General features: G+C 29.2%; 1 pseudogene; it reads right to left on the bottom strand.

Moving 5' to 3' along the window:
• LOC142331637 (dynein heavy chain, cytoplasmic-like) overlaps positions 1–20,064 on the bottom strand; it is a 101,227-nt pseudogene extending 81,163 nt beyond the window's left edge.
• Between the last annotated feature and the right edge of the window lie 2,354 nt (positions 20,065–22,418).

Raw genomic sequence — 22,418 nt, 5'->3', positions numbered from 1 at the left:
GTAAAGGCTACTTAATGAAATATTAAGCAATTGTAAGTAAAAGCAAAATATTTATTCTTCAAAATTAGAGTTGATTACTGCTCAAGAATAGTGTTTATAGGTTGGAGTTTACTTAATTCACATGGAGTGTATTTGATTTAACACTCTTAATAACAAGAATAATTCTCAGAATCAATAAAAAAAACTTTTTTAAACATTCTTTTAAAAATATTATTCAAATTTTGAATACAACATTTTTTTAATGTTTGGCTAAAAAGCTTTTATTACTATAAAAAATAATTTCAATTCAATAACTGGAGATGCCACTGCCACAAATACTATTTAAAAATTTAAACAGGTAAAATAAAAAAATCCATTGTTTAGGTGTATGTTTACTATGCAATTTACAAAAGTGTTTTAAATATTGTTGGTTGGAAATTTCTTACATTTGAAAAAAGGAATAAAACATACAAGGGATGTTCAATAATTAACAAGACAAATTGATGTAGAGAATGACAATGAAACCTTTTGAGGGTCAAGTTGACAGCTCTGGGAACATATTAAATCAGATGTTTGAACATAATTAATCTAAACATAACCATCTCTTTTACTGGTTTCAAAATGTCACCTCCGCTTAAAACGTGTATGCCAGAAGAGCAACAATCGTGATACGATTTTTGCTATCAGAAGTGTGAAACCGGCAGAAATTTACTTAAGAATGTTGAAACAGTATGGTAGAAAGTGTTTAAACCCCTAGTAATGTGTATAAGTGGGTGGAACAGTTTAATTCAGGCATAAGAAGTGTGACTGATCTCCATTGCTCTGGAAGACCAGTTGAAGTTTGACAACTGTACTGTAAAATCACATAAATAATCTCATTTGTGAAGATGAGCGAGTCAAAATTTTCCAAACTGCAAGTTTGTGAATGCGTGGTTCCAAAACAATTTGGAACCGTGCATTCAATCATTCATGACATGGTGAAATCAGAAAACATGTTCAAGATGAGTTCTAAGACAGTTGACTTAAGCCTATTAAAACACCTGGATTCACATTTGTTCTAAGATCAAAGAACGGTTCGAAGTAGAAGGTAACTTTCTAGATCGTACATGAAACATGGATACACCATTTCGAACACAAATCCAAACGGCAAAGTCCTGAGCAAAAACATCCGGATTTGCCCACCAAAAAAAATTCAAAACTCACACATCAGCCAGTAAAGTGATGTTGATGTTCTGGGACTCGCAAGGCACAATTTTTAGTAATTATTTAGGACATCATACCATGAACAGCGAGTACTTTTCTAACATGCTCTAACAGAAAGTGAAATCTGCGATAAGGCAAAAACATTAGGGTACACTCAAAAAGTGTGATTCTCTTGCATGACAACCTGCACTCCCACATCACTCAGAAAACAGGAGAAACATTCAAAAAGTTGGGTTGGGAGGTGTTGTCACATCCTCCTTACAGCCCAGACCTCGCCCCATCCAATTTTCATTTGTTCGGCCTGCTTAAAAACATTTTACATGGTAAGAAGTTTGACAACAACCAACGAAGCAATCAAAAAAGCGGTACATGAATGGTTCAAACAGCAAGGTAAACTTCTACACTGCGGAAATCAGAAAGCTTAGAGAACAGTGGGACAAGGGTCTAAAAATTGTTGGAGACTATGTTGAAAAGAAGCAATTTTCATTGTCATTGAATAAATAGTTTTTTCTCTACATCAATTTGTCTTGTTAATTAATGAATGTCCCTCGTATGTTATAGAAAATGTTAATACTAACTTGCTGTTTAAACAAGTTCAAACTTTATTGTTTGTAAATTATTACAACTCAAACTCTGGTATCTTTGTTAATCAGATGTTAGAGAACTGATTTTGTGTAAAGTCAAGAATTGATAAGTTAACTGATGTTTGAATTAAAATTCGGGAATACTTATTCAGTTCCTATATCTCAGCTGGTCAGTTCAACATCTGATTCATTTCAATTTAACAAAAATTGATTCATAAAAATATAATAATTAACAAAATACATACCTAAAGGTTTATGTTCAGCAAGCCAAGTATACAACGATTCATGTCGTACAGTATCCAATGTTGGTACAACCACATCAGGAGCAGCTACTTTGTGTGTTTCTACTTTTATCTGAGGTACTTTATTTGACCATAAACTCCACTCTTCATTTATGCTTACCTTTAAAAAAAAATAAATTTTAATTTAATAAAATTAAACAAGACATGATTACATGTTTCTAATAAAATATTATAAATCAAAATTTAGTGTTGTAGCTTAGTTGGTAGTAATACTGACTGGTCAACAATAGTTCCACAGTTTAATTTTCAGTTCAAACTTTACAAATTTTAATTTATTATTTCATTACCTCAATAGCAAAATGAGTCTAAATGTTTAGATTTTCTGCCAAAGTTCTCTAAAACTTTGAAGATCCTACAGATCCTAAAAAGTGAAAGCCAACAGCATACATTTTTAAAGCCCAGCCAAAACAAATAAGACAATGCAGGTTTGTCCACCTATCTGCTCTAAGTTTTTGTCAAGAAGAGATCTCTATTTTCAAAAACTACATTTATTTGATATAACAAGTATAAAAGTCAATGGAAAAAATGAAATCTACATAGTGTTTTCAATCTTCTACATAAACTGAGAAAGCATCACTCTGAATTGGTGAAATTTAAAAACACGGGATGTTTAAAATCACTATTTAACTAAGAAATCTGGACAAACATTTCTGGTGGCAGATTTGAGATAGACATTACTTTTTAAATATCTCTTGTACATTGCTATTTTCAGGTAGATAGTATGAAGACAAAATTCCATTGTTATCATTAAGCGATAACAGTAATACAGAATTCAGATTACATCATTATGAGTCTAATATTATTTTATCATAATACAAAGTCTTTAAAAGACCTTTAACCAATGTATAAAAAAAATGTATTAAAATATATTCATATAAATTACATATAGATAACAGCATTCAATTGTTCAGTTAGGACTTAGTTACATCTTTTCATTTCATTTATAAGTAGTTATAGATCATATTCCTATTTCTCATAAATGAAATAATGGTAAAATTGCAAAATATTTTTATGTTGCTATAATCCAAAACACTGGGTGATTCAAAAAGGACTTCACAACTTTAAAAGCATATACAAATTAGTGAGATAACTTACAAATTCAGTTGAGGTTTCATTTCATAGAAAAACAAAATCAAATTTGTCACCCAACATTTACTTTGATTCGATATGGCTTCCATTAATAATCCAACATACATACCACCTGAAGTCAATTTCAATTACACAAGCATTTCTCAACCTTTCAGTATTTGCGACCCAATTTTCGATCATAATTTTCATCGTGCCCCCCTCTCTCACATAATAACAATGTATACAATAATAATGTATTTTGAAGCTAAAGCTACACTATGACCTTAATTACAAACCTTAAAAATTACCAAGAATAAGTCAATTTATTAATATTTGGCAACATCAACCCGCTGCAAAGAACCCGCTGTAGAGAGAATCGCTGTCTCTCTATTGCTCTCTGTCTTGTGTCTACCATATTGGACATTCTCATGGTTTCGCGAGAAGTTACGATTTGTCTCAAACATTCTGGACCATCTGTACAAATGTGTATAAATCCTGCACTTCATTCAATTCCAGCCAGTCTCAGTCAAGTCGATCTTTCTATTGCTATCGAATCTATCGTGAATGTGTATGTTGTAATTTGCGTGTTAGTTGCATGTTAATTACAATTCACAAAATTAAATATTACGGCAGTAGGTTTATACAGAATCATGGATAAATATTTAAGTGGGTGTAAGCGAGCATTAGACAATAGTGAAACATCAACAAGTGCACAGACAAGCATGGTTCCAAAAATAAAATCAAGAAAATATTCTCAACAATACTTAAATTTTGGGTTTACCAGAACTGAAGTAAATGAAGAAGAAAGGTCTCTGTGGGTCATTTGCTCAAAAATTTTGGCAGCAGACAGCATGAAACCTAATAAACTTAAACGACATTTGGAAACGCTTTATAATGAGTACGTTAACAAACCCTAACAACTCTTCGAATTAAAATTAAAATTAAAATTATATGAAAAGCAAACACCATTTTTAAAAAACCTTTGCCTGCAAATGAAACAGCTTTACTTGCCTCCTATAAAGTTTCATATAAAATAACCAGATGTAGAAGTTTCACACCATTGGTGAAGAGCTTATTTTGCCAGTTACAATTGAGATTGTAGAAACTATGTTTGCAGATAATTTTGTCAAACAATTGCATTCCATACCTCTATCAAATGATAATGTTGCCTGTCAAATTGGTGATATGGCTGAAGATGTACAGCATCAGCTTTTACGGAAGTTGCGTGACAAATTGTTTTCAATTCAGCTTAATGAGGCGACAGGTAACAATAAAGATGCTCATTTCATTTCCTATGTTCAATTTTGTGATGGTATGTCAGCAATAGAAGAACTACTTTTCTGCAAACCAACAGAACTCAAAGCAACAGCACTCACATTATTTGCTATCTTAAATGATTTTATAAACCCCTAAAATCAAGAATCTTTTCTGTACTTTGTAAAGACATGGATGCATCATATTTGGCGTTATTACTTTATTGCGAGGCAAGATGGTTATCACATGGGAAATTTTTGCAATATGTTTATGAATTAAGAGATGAAATTACCATTTTTCTAGAAGAGGAAAAACAACCGGAAGCACAGAAGTTTTGAGATGGTTTATTTGTGATGGAAATGAGCTACTTGGTCAATATATTACTAAAATTAAGTACCTTGAATCTTCAACTCCAAGGAGCAAATACACATTTGTTGGATATGAGGGAAATTAAACATTAAGCTTTTTTCTACAAAATGTTTAATGCTTTTTGTAGAAAACTAGAATTGTGGAGCAGAAATTTAAAGCAAAAAACCTACAAATGTTTGCAAATGTGTTAAAACTTACAAGGCTGAAGAACAACATGTGAAAGTTGTTTTTATAACCATTGAATATCATTTAGCCTTGTTGGCAAACAATTTTAAAAAGTATTTTCTTGCTGATGACAACTTGGTAGAATTGAATAGGGGTGGATGATGAATTTTCTGCACAGAAACAAGAGAATATGAAATACTATACCATTTATTAGCATATTACCATTTCTATTATACCATTACCTTTGCGAAACTGGATTTTCTGTGATGGCTGCTTTGAAGACAAAATATAGATTTCAGCTAAAAATAGAAAAAAGAACTCAAGAGTGTCTATTTCTAATATCAAACCTTTCTTTGAAAAACTTTGCTCTGCTAGACAGGCCGAAGGGAGTCACTAATAATAATTAAACTTGCTTTTAATTTAGTATTGATAAATTAATTATTAATAAATACATTGTGCAGAACTGACACAAACCTCTTTAGAAGTGTATTATATCAGTATAAATGTGTATTTTATTATTTATTATGTCAGAATGTATTCTGTTTTGCTTTCCTTTAAGTAAATAAATTATTTTAATAATACTTTCTTTTCAATATTTTCACACCCCTCATTTAGTGTTATCATAGCCCCTAGGAGGGGGCACCGCACAGGTTGAAAAACACTGATTTTGACTGTATTTAGCAAGTCAGGAGTTACCTCTGCAGCTGTGGTGTTAATTTGAAGTCAGCTCACCAAGATGAGTAAGCAAAGGTGGTACACATAAACCTGATCTTTAATGAAACCCCACAATAAAAAATTTGGCAGAGTCAAATCTGGGAACAAGGTGGCCACGCATTGGATCATCATGAATACTCCACAGATCTGGGAATCGAGTATCTAGAAAATCTTGGAATTCTAGGCAGTAGCGTGGTGGTGCCTCATCTTGTTAATAGTAATGGCTTTCATCTTGGTCATCATCTAACTGAAGCATGTCCAGAAAAACATTACCATTTACGGTTGCCTCTGGGAAGAATGGGCCTTACAATCTTTATTTACAAAAAAACCACTGACCTTAGGATACAAATATGCTGCAAAGTTTCATGAGGGTTTTTGCTACCTCATAATTGGCTGTTACACCTTGCCACTAATGTGAAACACTGACTCATCACTAAAAATTACATTGTCTAAAGATGTATTGTTGTCTGCAATTCTATCCATCATTTCCACACAAAACTGTAGCCAGGTAACTTTGTCATCATCTGTAATGTGTTGAAACATGGTTAGTTTGTTTGGCTTCAAGTGCTATCATTTGTATGATATGTACCAAACATTTGTTTCTGGAATGCCAGTCTCATGTGATGCATGTCAAGGTGATTTTTTTGGATAATGTGCAAAGCTTTCTCTGAGTTATATAGCAGCTTCAGGGACATATGAGCATCCTGATGATTTTGTATGTTTAACAGAACAACCAAGAAAGGTTTAGTGCCAAGAGTAAACTATATGCCTACTAGGAGGCTCCCTATCATACTTTCTATGAAAATTATGCTGAACTGTAGTTGCCGAGTGCAAATCGTGAAACAAAAACACACAGCAACAACCACATTCTGCACCAGTAAATGTAGCCATTTTTAACAACACTAGTGACAGTGCTGGTGGCCAGATTCAGTACTAATGAACTACATGAATCAAAACTTGTTAAATTTTGCTATGAAATGAGACCTCACCCGAATCTGTAAGTTTATCTAAATAAATTTTTATATGCTTTTAAATTTGTTAAGTCCTTCCTGAATCACTGATATTATGATTAAAATACTAAAAATTGTAAAATACATAAGATCTAAAACTGAGGAAACTTTATAAAATAGTAAATGAGAAAAACAAAACAAACATCTCATAAGTATTATAAGACATATAAACTTAAGCAGTACAGAAAGAAAGAATTATATACCTAATCAACATGTTGATATAACGATGGATGTAAAAGAAATTCAACTATAACAATGATGGGAGAAAAACTACCATCATGGAGAAAAAAGTACCATTTTCTTCACTGAAAATTAAAATGATGTATAACAATTTCATTAAAACCTCACCTTAAATTTTTGTTGATGTCTATCATAACTCAGGTGATTTTAGGGGTACAGAATTTTTCTTGGATGAAATCAAGGAATAAATCAAAGGAAAATTAAATTTCAGTACATTTTTTATTGTAAGTCACTAACTTACAATTTGACAAATTTTTTGATGATCTGATGTTCTTATGTGGTCCTTACCAAGTACTAATTATCCAAGTTTCACAGTAATTAATTTCTGGATTAATACATCGACTTAATTGTTCAAGATTTTTTCTAAATATATTCATTAATGTATTATACATGATGTTAGATGACACCTCGATGTAAATATATAACTATAAAAACTGAAATAAATAATTTTATTGTTACCTGTCATTTCTGCTCTTGTGTACCGAACTTGAGGCAAAAAAACATCATTAAGCAATGAAAATAATAACGGTATATCTTCAGCAACCAATTTAGGTACCATTGTTTCACAGACTGACTGTATCAAAATCTGAAATAAAAGAAGATACTCACAAATATAATTAATAATTAAACAAACACACGTAAGAAAAACCTTGACTAGTAAAATTTTATTATTAAAAACTACACAGTAAAACTTATATGAGTAAGATCACAGCCAGTATTGATTTCTCATAAAAAAATTATAAATTATACTTTTTAAAAAAATCCCATAAGAATCAATCAGTTTTTTGCTGTAACCTTTAATTTACTTTATTTCTATAAATTTGTTATGAATTTAATTTTCTTCATATTTAATATAAAACAAGTTTTTATTTATTATTTTTTGACAATTTTACAGTAATTCAATTTTAAAATAACAATATTTTTTTGTAGTTGTTTTTCAATAAAAATTGGTATTTCTTAACGTAATTTCAGCTCATATTAAAATTAAAATTTAATATTTAATAATTATAAATAAAAAACAAAGAAACTTTCAGACCTGCACATTATTATTTTCCTACACACTACCCATTTAATAGTGCAGAAACATAAATTTAAATAATTTATCAAATTAATATAAAGACAACCAATAATGATACAAATAATACAAACTAATAATAACACTGTAATAATACTATTTCCACTGAAAAAATAATTATAAATAGCATAATTAAGAAGAAATTCACAATTAATTAGATCCTCCGTAAATTTTTATCACAAATTCATAAAATTCAGATGATTAATAAAATAAAAGTAATGACAGCAAACAATGAAGTAATAATGCAACAACCGCATAATTTATAAAAACAAAAATATAACTTAAACTTTTTATGAATAGATACTAGATAAAAATAAAGTACATGATTATTTACTTCTGAGCTTATTTATTAAAAAATAAGAATTGCATACAGCTTATTTTCAATCAAGTCTTCAAAGGATTAATTATTTCTTATATATCATTGTTTTTTTTACTTCCTTGTATGAAGTAAAAGAAGTATAATCGCGAAAAAAATTTTAGTTTTCAGATTTCAACAGAAATATCCATTTTCACCATCCCTGAATCCACTGACTATTTTCAGTGTGACATCTGTACATATATATGTACGTACCAATATATCTCGCATAACTCAAAAACGATTAACCGTAGAATGTTTTAATTTTGGATTTAGGACTGTTGTAACATCTAGTTGTGATCCCTTCCTTTTTGATTGCAATCAACGACCAAAAATGTCCAAAAAAGCCGAAAATCAAAAAATTTGGATTTTGGACTTTTTCTTACCTGCAGTAATTTCCTCATTGAGAGCTTTTCAATGATATATCATAAGTGGTACTTATTTTCAATGATTCCAGAGTTATAACCAAATAAAATTTTAATTAATGAAATATTTAGATCTTACAAGGGGAAGGCACATTGGTTCGAATCGGGCTTAATTTTCTTTTCTCTCTTTTTAATTTAAATATATTAGTTTATTAATAATTATTAACCTCTAACTGTAAAAAGTCTTAAGTCTTTTACAATAGATATAATCCAATAAAAAAAAAAAAAATATGAAAAAAATCTGAAGTTATTAGTGAAATAAAATTTTATGTACTTTTCATTTAAAAAAAAAATTGTATTTGTAATTTAATTGGCATACAAGGAAGTCATGTGGTGTCTGTATCAGATTACTTACTACTGAGTATGGTTTCTCTACACATGACAATCACAATCTGTGCATCATGATCAATCTGTCGATCATGATCGTACCAGCTAATCCTATTTAAGAAGAAAAATTATAATTGCTAGTTATTACCTCTTGTTCAGGTAGATTTTCAGCAATAGATGCTTCATCAATGAATTCACCGCTGTTCTTTTTATGTTCCTTTATACGCTGTATACGATCACGTTTAACATTACCAGCTGACACAAGCACAGATTTCAGAGCTCGTAAACCGAAGTCATAATGAGACTGGTTTGACAACTGTTCATCACATAACCTATGTAAAGTATTTTAGAAATATCAGCATCATATATGTAACAAAACTAATAATAAATCAATGAAATAACAGAATAATATAAATTTAAAAATAAATTACATAACAAAGACAATAAAACTGCATCTTTATGATAAAGATGTTATGTTACAAAACCCAGACTGTCCTCAGCAATAACATCCTGGAAGTTGATATATGATGCAAGATAAAATACTAAAAATCAAAGCCTGTTAGTTCAAAAAATGAGTTTCTAATACAATTGATTATATCTCAAGTTAAGAATGTTGGATGCAGTTAGTTCCATGATTTTTCAGCATTTTTTTAAATCATTTATTAATCACAGTAGTTGATGCCACTTAAAACAAAATAGAAGAAAGAAAAAATACTAATTTCTGAAGAAGTTACATAGATAAATGCTAAAATATTCTAAATTCTATTAATATAAACCACCTAGTATATAATAAAGAAATATGACATACCTTATCTTAATTTTACCATATGTACTTTCATGGGATCCCACATCCTGAGTCATGATTGAAATATTTAATTAAACTCCTCATTAAAAATAGTAAAATAATAAAAACTGCTTATTAATTTAAAATATGAGTGCTGCTATCTGTTGCAGTTTTTATAAGACTGTCCCCTCAAGCACTGTCTGTTTATCAAATTGAAATTTTGTTTGTAGTTATAAATATATAGTATCTTTCTAATATATTTCATTTTATGCCATCTTCATTAATTTCTAATATTTCTAAAATTGTGCTAACATCAGAAATAGAATTTTTACTGTTTATTATATGGTCTGCTGCATTAGATAAATCTAATTTATTATGTTTGTAATTTTTATAAAGATCAAAAATCTAGTTTTAAAGGATCTGTTTGTATTTCCTATATAAATACAGTCACAATCATTATATTTAATTTCATAAATTCCACACAGATATGTTATTAAATATGTTATTATTTTATTTTAATAATAATAAAATAAACAATCTGTGTAGAATTTGTAAAATATATCAAGGTTCAATTTGATAAACCATCAGACCATGTTTGAGAACACAGTATTACAAAAACTACAACAGACAGAACTTGTATAATAAATTAATGCACAATTCTCATTATTTTTGGATTTTTAATTTTCAATATCAGTTTAATTAAATATTTCATTCATAACTGAGAATGTGGGATCCCTGAAAGTATTTTAATGGTAAAATTAAGTTAAGATATATCTTATCTTAATATTCTGTACTAGGTGGTTTATATTAATAAAATTTAAAATATCATTTAACAGTACAGAGGAATAATGCTAACCTTGAAAAAATTAATTTCATTAAAATAATAATAAATAAAAAGCTAAACTATATATTTAGGATGACAACCCTAAAGAATAAATTGAAATATGAAAATCTAACGAGTCATGTATGCTAACATCAGCCACTGGTATGTAAAAACAGAACTGACAAAACAAGGGAAATGAACAGCTTGAATAAAACTTAATGCAACTTACATATTATGTTATAACATATCCATTAGAAATTTTGCAACAGTAAAAAAGTACATAATAAATAATATTAATCCTGCCACCTTGATTATAAAGTTGTGCACCTTCTTAACCTAAATGTAATAAGTAAGCTTATTGCCTTGTAACTATATTTTAAATGCACTACCTTTTTTTGTGTAAGATGAGCTAGCTATACAGTATTTATATATACATTTTCTTAACAACAAAAAGCTGTTTAAATTTATTGAAACACTACTTAAAACCAGTAGCAAGATTAATGATACTTTCTGTAACATGTCAGTAGTGTTAATGACTGTAATAAGATTAATATGAACTGTTATAAAAAGAGATTTTTGTAAATTGATTGCTTAAATTGAGTAAAAGATAAGTTTTTAAAGAGCCAAATCAATTTAAACCATGACAATAGTCCATGTAGTGAAAAAATATGTAACTCTTCATGACAAAGGATGCTCAGTATAGCACTAAAAATAAGCCAAGATTATTTTTTTTATCAACGTTCAATTATTTTAAATATTATCTAATTAGTAACCTTATTATTTCTATGTCTTGAATTATAACCATTAAACAAATTAATAATAATAATAAAATATCAATTACAGTTACATACACAATGCTTATTTTAAAAATGTTAAACAATTTTAATTACCTTCAATCCCAATTAGTTTATATTACTGATATATTTCAATTTAAGTTATAACTTACTTGAAAAATGGTACAATTTTGCACGCCAACTTTTCAGCAGATCTGAAGCCCTGAGAGAACAACATAACCTCTGCAATAAGCTGTCTATCAGGTTTTGTCATAGCAAGTGAACGGAACAGCTTTTTCAAATTATCTGGCAGATTGGAACGACCAGCATAACCTGGATTCATTGTAATAAATATGGCCATATCTGTTGATACTTTAACTTGTTTACCCACAAGTTCGACTGTAATCGCTGTAATATTAAAAAAATAATAAATTAATGACAAATCTTTATACTGTCGCTTAACTACAATCTAAAAAATTGAAAAATTTAACAATAGTTGTGGTAGCTTTACAATGAATATTCTCAAATTTATTTGTATTATTACACTAAAAAAATATTTTTTTTAAATTCACACATCAACCAGAAAAAAAGTCTAATAAAAATAACAAATTTTATAGATCATCATTTATTTAGTTTAAATTTCACAAAAATAAAATTATTTATAAAAATATGTAAAAGAGAAAAACTTACAACCGTTTCTCTTGCAATCAGTTTGAGATTTTAAAGCCTCTTGAATAGTCTGAACTTGTTGTGAAACAGCAGACAGCATTCTTTCTTCCAGTCTATTGAATTCATCAAAGCAACCCCAAGTACCAACCTAATTCAAACAGATATTTAAAAAGAAAATTTTTATGTAAAAAAAATCATATCTATATATTTCTGATAAAAATTTATAATAGAGTAAAATAAATGATATACAATAGGATAGAAACAATGTGTTTCCAAAAAAAAATATTTTCAAGTTTTGATTGTATGTAAAATTATGCATGATATATATATATATTATAAAATTATGAGCATCAATAAAAACCACAGAAAAAACATTAAATAATGAGACTTTTAAAGTACATAAAAAAAAATTTTTTTAAAGATAAAATACATCTCAGAATATAATAAAAAAATAGACTTCATATATAAAAACTTACTGCATATGTGAGTGTATTATACGCTTACTACACCACCTGGTGTCACAAAGGAAAATAACTAAATATTGTTTAATAGTAACAAATTGCTGTTCTGCAGTCTTAAACAATAAAGAATTTAGCAATTTTTTTTTTTTTATAAATGCAAATATTTCACTTTTTAAAACTACAAATACACAAAATAAGTCTGACAGTAACACTAATCCACATATAAAACAAAAGTTTAATATAGTTTGGTGAAACAAAATTTTGAATTTTTTTAACCCAATAATCTTCAAAACAAATAAAACTTAATACTTAATCCCAAATATAAGTCATAAAAAAGTAATTATAACACAGAAATACATCTATAAATGTACTTTATTTTACCTGACATAAACCTACGATATTCTTCCCATCGCTTGGAAATCAAATGTTTCATCACAATTGAATACTAAAACAAATCTACCCATCTGGTGACCCAGTGCTTTAACAGATTCTGTTTTACCGGTACCAGCAGGGCCTAAAAAATAACAAAAAATGTATTAATAACAAACAAAATAATATAACTTCAATAACAATATTTTAGAGACAAAAATGTAATAAAATACAATTGTAAATTTAAGAAAACCTCACACTGTATATACAGATTTATATATAAAACATCTGCTTTTATAATGTCATTAAGCTCATTTTTTGTTTTATAACATCTATTTTTAAGTCTATTACTGAACACCTTTCCACACTAGTCTGCACAACGAATGAAATAAACAATAACCAACAATTTTACATATATTAACAGGATAAGGTAAGCAAATAACTGATTTCTTCTATCTTTTTTTAATTTTTGGATATTTATTTTCTTATGAGGAATATATATCCAATAAAACCTTTAGCTCAAAATCAATGAAGTTTTGTTACGAAACTTCATTTGAAAAATAGTAATAATAATAATAATGTACAGTAAAATTTCAATGTGACAACCAGTATAATTTAATCCTGGTTGAAAAATAAGTTTTCTAATGTCTATTTTTATCACACTTTAACATTTCTTTTGTAAATTGTAAAAATAGTACAGGTGGTAATGATAGATGCAGCTACTACAAATGATATTAAAAAAGGGCATTATGATTCAGTGTGCATACACACACGCATGTGCATGTGCATGTGCATGTGTGTATGTGTGTGTATGTAAGAAGAAAATTTTCCTCTAGTTATTTCAACTCTCTCTAAAAACAAAAAATTTGAAATTATATAAAAAAAAGAAAAGAAACACTTTCAAATATTTAGGTTTTAAAATGGTGTAATTATTATAAAATAAAATATAAACCACCATCAGTGATAAAGGTAAACAAACTTAGCAAACATTTTTGTGACTTCAGTCCAAATTAGATGTCATTGAAAAAAATAAAATTTTGTTATGCAACTTCTTCATAGAATAAAATGATGTATTACTTTTTCAATTTTTTTTTTTAATAAATTAATTACAACCAAAGAGGATGTATAAATTTTAATTTTTTCCAAATTCAGCTAGCGTAGAGGCAGGCAGTCAGTCATACTCTAGTTAACTGAGAAATTTATTAGTTATAATTGTTAAAATATATTACATATATATTATTTTATTGAAATTAATCTTTCTAAGATTCATATTAGCCCTCTGTACTGTTATATGTTAAATTCTATTAAATAAATCACCTAGTACAGAATATTGAGGTATCATATATCTTACCTTAATTTTATCACATAGCTATTTTCACACAAACACACATGAGTGATGATGAAATGTTAAATTCAAAACCACAAAAACTCCCATACCAATTTTCTGTCATTTTTTTATGTCAAACAGCTATTGGATTTGTCATCTGTAACCCCCCCCCAAAAACCCTATGTAGCTGTTTTGCAATTTTTTACACCCCGTACCCTTAATTTACCCCAGTACAGAGGATGTTTGCTAAAGTAATGATGAAATATTGTACTGTCATCTGAACTTAGTAACTGTGCAAAATTTCATCAATAGCCCATGTCACGAAGTATGTTAAATTAAAGATACAAATTTGAGGACAAACATGAATAAAGCATCTAGTTAAAGAAAAGCAAGTAAAAAAAGAACTCCCAGCTCTGTTACATAATTCAAACATTTTTTAATGTAATAGTTTCTCATAATTTACTTTACAGAAAAACGTTAAAAAATTAGAACTTAAAAAAAGCTTACAATACAATTGTAGGACTTAAGTTCTACAACTGTGGGTTGTTTCTGATGCACGGTTTACACACACAATTTAATTAAAAATATTTATCATTTTATTTTAACATAATATTTTATTCATTTATATTTAATTCAATGATTCCAAGTAAAGTGTGCACCCATACCGTATTTAATTCGTGTGAATGTGGCGGTACTAACGGCGACAGTCAGCACTAAATAAAGTAATATAATTTCACAACTTAAGTACAACAGATTTTGCTTGTATATTGTACGGTCGGCAGCTGGTGTAGCCACAAGGTTTAATGCACCAGCTACCAACTTGATCGCACTGGTGATTGAGCTCAACAAGACTTACTTTTTTACACTTAAAATATTATTCATTTATTTAATTCTCCCACTCGCCTGTGACGTCACAGCATAACAGACTACTACAACAGCATTTTTTGGAGTGGGGGTGCGATTTTGCAAAAATTTTTGTTTTGCGAAAATTGTTATTTTTTAATTGTTAAAAAATGCGGTTAAGAAAAATATGACTTTACTTAGCCAAAATCTCAAAGTACTGAGACTTTGCTCTACAAATTTATCTGGGCGATGATAATATGGAAGCATTTCATGCTCAAAAAAAGATTTAAAAAAACAGTCTCACCCCCATGGCCTTTTAAGTTGAAAGTTTAACGGCATCAATACCCCATATATAGAAGTAATCTGACCAAGTTTGGTCAAAATTAGTTAGGTAGTTCTGATAGTATAAGGTGATTTAGAGACCTATACTGAACACACATACACATGCACGCGTGTGCACTTACATACATATATTAACATCTGGAAAATCTTCATCCGGTTTTTAAGTTTCCTTAGGTGTCAAAATGTCAAGATCTGGTGATAATCATGCCCAAATTAAACCGATTACAATACTTTCCGTTCTAGAGCTATAGTGCTATCTAGATGGAAAAGTAAAAGGAAAAAGAAGGCTACAACATTTTCATGTTATGTAAGGTCTGTCGACCGGTTCTGTCTTCTAAAACTACTTCTACCTAATAATTTAATCTAATAGCGTTTTGTGGCAGTCACTTTGGAATATATGCAGTACATTGCTTATCTTAATTTCACTGAGATGCTGATAAAGTGTATGTGTTCTTTGAAAATCTGGTTACATGTGATAACTTCTCATTCGATCAGATGGAATAACATTACTAAAGGTTCTTATGAATTTCATTTCCATTATTTCTAATTATCTAAAGATATATCTTCCTGGAGTCAACAACCAGAACTATGTAGTAATTTTGCTATTGTCATTACTTTGTAACATTTTGATACGATTCATATTATTTTATTAATAACACAAGTTGAACAATTTCACACCAATTTTAGCTGTTCTTTCAATCAATCTTTAGAGACTGGGATGGCTATTCTCATCCTCGCATCGGTTTACATTATTGCTATTAGTTTTTAAAGTTAGAGAGAAATGTACGTAGAATTATAATTGGAGTATATAATGGACTTGAATTTATAAACCTTTTATTCTGATCGGTAGGTTTTATACATTATATATGTCTCTACAGATAAAAAAATGAAATGCTCAGTGTTTGCCTAGATGGATCAAGGAATCTATGGTAAAAACTTGTATTTCAGCTCCAAAATTATTCTTTTAATTTACAGACCAGTATAAAGACTATTCTTTTGATTCAGATACAATAAAATATTTTTACTAAAAAAAATATATATAAATTTTTTTAAACATTTAGTAGAAAAAAGTTTCATTAATGCTAAAATTTCACTGTAGTTAATGAAAACTGAAGAGATCAGTGTATTGCAATAAAATTTTGTTATCTTTGTAGGATCTAAACAAAAAAGAAGATTGCAAATGTAAGAAAAGTAGAATACCAGAGAGAGATGCAAAAAAAATTGATAATTGACACGACGAGAAAGAAATTGGATTACAAATTAGGCTTAAGTCCTATCACCGTGTTAATAAATATTCATTTAAAACAGGAGTTTTTCCAGATTATTTCATATATAGTAAAATTATTCCAGTTTTTAAAAATAAAGATTCTCTTTTCGAATTTAACAATTATGACTCTGCATCAATTTTATCATCATTTTCTAAAAGTTTTGAAAGAGCAGCAATCGGAACAGTCGAAAACTTTTGAGGGCGATAAACTATTATCAGATAGCCAATTTGGTTTTCATAAAAATAGAAATACCACCGGAGAGATTAATGAATCGAAATCTTGCACTGTTAGTGCCTTGGATAGATCGTTATTGTTTTCTATGAGATTGATCTCATCAGTCGTCACTTAAATCATTTCACTGGATTGCTTGTAGATCTGGATTTGGTACCACAGATTTTCTTCATCGGTATCGTAGATGAATGACTGACATGGAAGGAACATACAGATCGACTTTGAGAGACTGAATAACGTTTATTTTGCAATCTGATTGAGTATTAATTCCTTATTAATGGTATATTTTGGTTTTATAAATATATTATACAAACATATTCACTGCTGACTTATGGAGTAATTTTTGAGAGCTCATCGACCAACAAGAGTATAAAAAAAATTGTTCGTATCATTAATTATGTTCATCCATAATATTTATGCAAGTACAGATTCAGATATTTAAATATTTTAACATTTTTTTATATAATATAATTATATACTTAATATTAATATACTGTGTGTCCCATGAAGAGGCTTACGCTTTTGATTTGATTTCACTCGTCCATTTCTCCACAGATTCTATTGAAATTTACAGACCTTTTAACAAAGGTTCTAAAAATGTTGTGTGAAAATTTTAATCTTCTAGAATTTATAGAAGCAAAATGGCACTTTCCAAATAGAAACGTACATTTCAGATAAACTACATTTTTTATTCATTACAAACAGCTGGTAAAAGTGATTAAAAGCAGATGATTTATTGTTAAACGGCCGTTCAAAATGAATAAAACAAGTTAATAGTTAGTCATAGCCATGACTAATTATCAAACTGTTTTTAATTATTCTAGTTCTAATTATCATCTGTTTTTAATCATTTTTAACAGCTATTTTGTAATGAATAAAAAATGTAGTTTATCTCAAATGTATGTTTTTATTTGGAAGGTGCCATTTTGCTTCTATAAATTCTAGAAGATTAAAATTTTCACACAACATTTTTAGAACCTTCGTTAAAAGGTCTGCAAAGTTTCAATAGAATCGGTGGAGGAATGGGTGAGTGATACTAAATTAAAAGCAATACCTCTTTGTGGGACACACAGTATATCTAGTTACATTTTGACGTAGAAAGTATGACCAGCAGTGATCTTGTGACCTACCTATGAGTCATTTGGTGTGTCATGATTTTTCATGTAAAATGATTGTATTTTAAAATATTTTTTTTTGTATTTTGTTGTTTATGTTTATTTGATTTTTATTGTAGGTACTTTATTTTATGTATTGCATTTAAATTTTGTGTATACTTATATATACTTATGACATGGTGCCTACCGCCCTTTGGGACCAAAGGTTTTCTGTGACAACAGAAATAAAATAAATCAATATTAATTATTAAAATTAATCTCACCTACAGTAAAAATTACTTTTTATATTTTTTTCTGGAGGTTTTAAATTTCTACAACCGATCTCATTCTGGTGTAGAAACATCTCTGTTTTTCACCTGGAAAGGTCTGACTTTAAATTCTACAACGCATAGAAAAAGCCTGATTGCTCTAAATGCCCGGCAGACAGCTTGGCATCTTTTTGTGCTATATTTTTTATATACCGGGTGAACAATTTAAATCTAAACTGCTACAGACTACACACATGTAACATTTTATGTCATGTAATATTTTATGAATGAAATGAAAACAAATTAAATTACATTCTGTTTTTAGATTAGCAAAAGTTTATATGTTTACCATATACTTACAAAAGATGTTCAAAGTGAGTGCCTGCACTTTTGTCTCAAATGATCATATTGAGAGTCGACTGATTCGACTAAACAAATCTGTGAAATGGAGAAGGCCACCACCATTCGCTTTCAATTCATTATTTTGTGAAAGCTGCATGAATACGTGCTAGTCATTTGATGTGTGACGTGTTGCTCTCTCTTGTTGGAAAAAACATACTCTCTTTCACAATCTGTTAATGGAGTGTAAAATGTTTTGAAAATTATTTGGTACTTTTGAATTGACAGTCTGGTCAAAAAATATCAATCCCACTATAAAATTACCAGAAACAGCACACCATACACAAATTCTTTTAATGTTAAATGAATGCTCAAATATCTGGTGACGATTTTCAGTCGTATGATACCTAGTGTGAGAATTAACAAGCCCAAATAAATGACCCCGTGCCTTGTCTGACGTAAAATACAGCATCCATCGGCAATGTTTTTGAGAAGACGGTTGCAATAATTAAGATGTTTCAGTTTTTCTGTTCTCTTAAGTTGTTGTATAGTTTTCAAATTTAAATCGTAAACAATCTTATAGAAAGATGTATATTTTACATTACATTTTATGATAACTTATGTATAGATTTTTTCAGACCGGTAGAAATTCTTCTTTGAATATCGACTAGACTATAGTGAGTTCTCTGTTTCGTTTTGTGTTTGAAACCGACTGTGTTGTATACCATTTTTTAACTGATTTGTGTATGCTGCGCTTTGCTACTGGTACTGGTAAATTATGCCTGGAATACTTGATGCATTTCTTTAAAGAATCTGGATAATAAGTTTCCACTGTAGGAACCCTTTCCTCAAGTGAATAAGGCGTAACTGAATAAGACTGAATAACTACAAAGAATGAAACTATTCTGCACTGCAGTATGGACATTTTCCAACCGACAACAATAGACAACAGCAGTAACATACATAATCGGTAGTGTCATGAGTAATAGGTGCATTAAAGGTGACTCAAATAACTGCAGTTAAAGCTGGCTGGGTTTGGTTTTAAGTTGCACTCCAGTATTACATTAATTTGCACAAGCTACTTGTTCCTGGTAAAGTTAAGCGATATAGAATAATTATGAAAACAACAGAAACATAACATAATCACCGGAAGAATATGTAAAACTAATTAATTGTTTAAATAGATTTATTAAAAATAATTCATTTAATTACATACCTCTTATATAACATAGAATCTGGTCGTAAGGGAGAACTGATGTCAACACCGTATGTCTGTTTCATTGATGGAAAAAGTGACTGAAATGTTACAATTCCTGATGTGTACACATCTTTGGCAGGAGATGACTGATGTGAGTCTGAACATTTGCTTTCAAAGTCTTCATCATCACTCTCCATACTTGAACTGCAAAAACAATTAACAAAAACATTTCGTAGAAATAATTACAGAGATAAAACTGTTTGTAATGCAACTATATTCTATTCAGCTGCAAATTCAAACATGAGCTGTGATGTGTTTTTTTCTAAATATCCTTAAAAAGTACCAGCTAAAGTAATACAACATTGTTATTTATACTGAGACACAAAATTCATGAAAAAGTTAAAAAAAGTGGTAGCATTATAATCAAGATAATTTTTTAGCAGGAATCGAGTGCTTTAAAATAGATCTCATAGGCACAGAAAGCTACTGAGATTACAGTGTAATTCGATTATGATGGCGGTACACAAAAAAAAAAAGGTGTAATGATGAAATATGTTTAACATGTTGGACGGGGTATTTTTTTTAATGCATGTAATTTTCTTGTATTAAAAGCTCCTACTGACTGGAATTCATGTTTCCACTGTGTGTTGCAGGACACCCATATCTTGTAAGCTTTTGCCTCTTCTAACACTGTCGGTCATTGATAGAACTGTTTATATTACTTAGCGATGTTATGAGCTGTACAAATGTCTATCTTGTTTGTATTCTAGCCACACCAATTATATATATCTTGTATTGCACCAAAGTGAAGGTAAATTTTAGCTTTATTTTACAAACTACCTGCATTGCACATAAGGGAAATTAGAGGGGAAAATAGGGTGCCTTACCGTAAATGCTCATATAGGACATATGCAAACTGTACTGCAGCCAGTGAATTATAGACTGGGAAAACAAATGCATGCAGGTGAATTCATCAGTCATCATCAAGCAAGACAAATGAAAGTATCCAAGCGTTAAGTAAATTCAAATGAATCACAGCAACAGAATTTTGTAATTCAAATTAATTTTCTGGAATTTTCAGAACATTCATGTTAATATTATTTAACTTATTTAAGGATATTGTGCAAGTTGGATTCTAAAAATGCTCACAAATAAATATTAAAAAAATATAAGAAAGGTTTTAAATATTAAACATTTAAGAATGTATACTACCCTACGATGATGAATTCTAAAATTACCGTATAAACCTAATATGACACCGGTCAACTATACTGATGTCATTAAAATATTAACAGTTAATGCAATAAACAAGGTGGAGCTTACAAAGAAAAAAATTCAGAAGGAAATTACACCGATTAACTAAATGGCTTATAGAAATACAATTACAACATTACATGTAAGAAATGATGTTGGTGACTGCTAAGAAATAAGATAAACCATTCAATAAAACCTCTGGTTTCATTATGCGACAGATTTAACTACATGAGGGTTGTAAGAGACCCTCACTGCTCGCTGTCAATTATCTTTCCAGGTCAGTCAAGTGGCATGGAAGATGGGTCTCATCTCAAAATTTTACTCAAGGGTAGGTAAATTTTTTTACACAATTTAATGCTCCTTAAGTAGTCAAGACACTTTCTGATGGCTATTCAAACCATTATAAAAAGGTGGGGTAAAAAACATTAGCCATTTTAAGAATCAAAGTCACATTTTTGTACTAATTAGAGATTCCATTACATTATATGTTACATTGATTATGTATTTGAGTGATTTCATTCAGGGATAAAAAATAGCCTTATCCCCTGAAAAGGGTATTGTTTTTGATATTTTTATAAGTTATCATTTTGTCACATGTTTATCTATAGACTGGATTAACCAATGTTTATAAAATTTGTTACAATAGCTTATGGAAAGAGGTTAGGAAATACGGTCACCATGAATTATTTCTACAGCTCAAAATTTTATTCAAAAAATAATTTTCTTATATAATACTTTACTTGCATACTTACTTTATTGTTCCACTTAATTTGCTTCCAAAGTAGTAGTTTGTCAAGTTGCATAACTTTCTTCGCGAATCTGGGAAAGATGTTTAACTCTTTCCCAGCTTTTTTTTCTTACTGTTTTTGTAATATTAACTAATATAAGTTTTACTACGACTGAAAAATGAAATCTTTGGCTTTTAAAAATATATACGTCCTGAATCTTACATGGAATTCTCCACTGATATTACTTCACAAATAAATTGATAAAACATGACGCAACATACTTTGAGTTTTTATAGTATAAAAAAATTTAATTACTACTTGAGAATTAAACATTTTATTTGCCCATAAATATAATCTAAACCTGAGTAAATACATTTCAACAGTTATTTTGCTTGTGAAAATATATCATTTTTAAATCAAATAAATTTGCTGCTATCTTTTTGCCGATGATGATCGGTAATTATGTAATTAAACCTTTAAAATGACACACAGAAACAAATCATACTGGGTGTACAATAAAGAATATCAGGACTTTTAACCTGATACAATATCTCTGGGATTAGATGTACATTGTTA

This window comes from Lycorma delicatula, chromosome 10 (genome assembly GCF_047948215.1).
Source record: "Lycorma delicatula isolate Av1 chromosome 10, ASM4794821v1, whole genome shotgun sequence".
NCBI classification, from domain to species: domain Eukaryota; kingdom Metazoa; phylum Arthropoda; class Insecta; order Hemiptera; family Fulgoridae; genus Lycorma; species Lycorma delicatula.
Note: the sequence above shows the minus strand (reverse complement) of the source record. Positions and strands in the feature narration are given on the sequence as shown.